The sequence below is a fragment of the Micropterus dolomieu genome, linkage group LG23 (assembly GCF_021292245.1).
Source record: "Micropterus dolomieu isolate WLL.071019.BEF.003 ecotype Adirondacks linkage group LG23, ASM2129224v1, whole genome shotgun sequence".
Lineage (NCBI taxonomy): Eukaryota > Metazoa > Chordata > Actinopteri > Centrarchiformes > Centrarchidae > Micropterus > Micropterus dolomieu.
The window spans coordinates 3,517,271-3,519,020 of NC_060172.1; the positions used below are offsets into that span (position 1 = coordinate 3,517,271).

General features: G+C 47.5%; 1 protein-coding gene across 1 annotated transcript in view; it reads left to right on the forward strand.

The window, feature by feature from the left end:
- Positions 1-1,750, forward strand: part of stab2 (stabilin 2) — a 41,747-nt gene that overhangs the window by 7,094 nt on the left and 32,903 nt on the right. The window lies entirely within an intron of this gene.

The window sequence follows — 1,750 nt, forward strand, 5'->3', positions numbered from 1 at the left end:
CAACAACAGTTATCTCACAGCGCTTTTCATAAAAGAGCAGGTCTAGACCGTACTCTATGATGCTATTTACAGAAGCCCAACAGTTCCCACCAAGAGCAGCACTAGGAGACAGAGGCAAGGAAAAACTTCCTTTTAAGAGGCAGAAACCTCGAGCAGAACCATGGTTCAGGGTGGGCGGCCATCTGCCTCGACCGGTTGTTACTAGTGTTACTGGTGTTAGTGGTGTTACTGCTGTAAGTGGTGTAAGTGGTGTTTCTGGTGTTAGTGGTCTTACTGGTGTAAGTCGTTTTTCTGGTGTAAGTGGTGTTACTGGTGTAAGTGGCATTTCTGGCATTAGTGGTGTTAGTGGTCTTACTGGTGTAAGTGGTGTTTCTGGTGTAAGTGGTGTTACTGGTGTTAGTGGTGTAAGTGTTGTTGGTGGTGTTAATGGTGTTAGTGGTGTTGGTGGTGTTACTGGTGTTAGTGCTGTTACTGGTGTTTTTGGTGTTAGTGGTGTAAGTGGTGTAGGTGGTGTTGGTGGTGTTGGTGGTCTCAGTTGTTTTGCTGGGGTTACTGTTGTTGCTGGTGTTCCTGGTGTGAAGTCTCTCTCTCTCTGTGTTGTTGGAGAAACTTTCTGCCTGAAAACTCAGAGACCAAAACAGTCAAAGCTTAAGGCCAAAAAAACAGTAGAACGTTTCCTGTTAACACAAAATCACTTCCACATGTTTCTGTTCGTCCATGTTTGGTCACACGACTCCACCCCCCCCCTCCCCCTCGCTCTCTCTCTCCCTCTCTCTCTCCCCCCACCTCCCTCTCCCCCTCTCTCTCACCCTCCCTCTCCCCCTACCTCTCTCCCTCCCTCGCTCTCTCAGCTGAACTCTGCAACTTCATCGTTGAGTCTGAGTTTGTGTTTCAGTCAGTTGAGTCGGTTTATTGTTAAAAACAGAAATAATAAAAACTTTGAACTTCTTCCACCCTGAAGTCAAGTTTCATCCAAATACATCTGAACTTTGTTTTCTTGTGAACTTCCTGTCTGTGTCTCTGAGGTTACAGGTGTAACTTCCTGTCTGTGTCTCTGAGGTTACAATCCCAGGTGTAACTTCCTGTCTGTGTCTCTGAGGTCACAGGTGTAACTTCCTGTCTGTGTCTCTGAGGTTACAGGTGTAACTTCCTGTCTGTGTCTCTGAGGTTACAGTCCCAGGTGTAACTTCCTGTCTGTGTCTCTGAGGTCCCAGGTGTAACTTCCTGTCTGTGTCTCTGAGGTCACAGGTGTAACTTCCTGTCTGTGTCTCTGAGGTTACAGGTGTAACTTCCTGTCTGTGTCTCTGAGGTCACAGGTGTAACTTCCTGTCTGTGTCTCTGCAGTCCCAGGTGTAACTTCCTGTCTGTGTCTCTGAGGTTACAGGTGTAACTTCCTGTCTGTGTCTCTGAGGTTACAGGTGTAACTTCCTGTCTGTGTCTCTGAGGTCACAGGTGTAACTTCCTGTCTGTGTCTCTGCAGTCACAGGTGTAACTTCCTGTCTCTGTCTCTGAGGTTACAGGTGTAACTTCCTGTCTGTGTCTCTGAGGTTACAGGTGTAACTTCCTGTCTGTGTCTCTGAGGTTACAGGTGTAACTTCCTGTCTGTGTCTCTGAGGTCCCAGGTGTAACTTCCTGTCTGTGTCTCTGAGGTTACAGTCCCAGGTGTAACTTCCTGTCTGTGTCTCTGAGGTTACAGGTGTAACTTCCTGTCTGTGTCTCTGAGGTTACAGGTGTAACTTCCTGTCTGTGT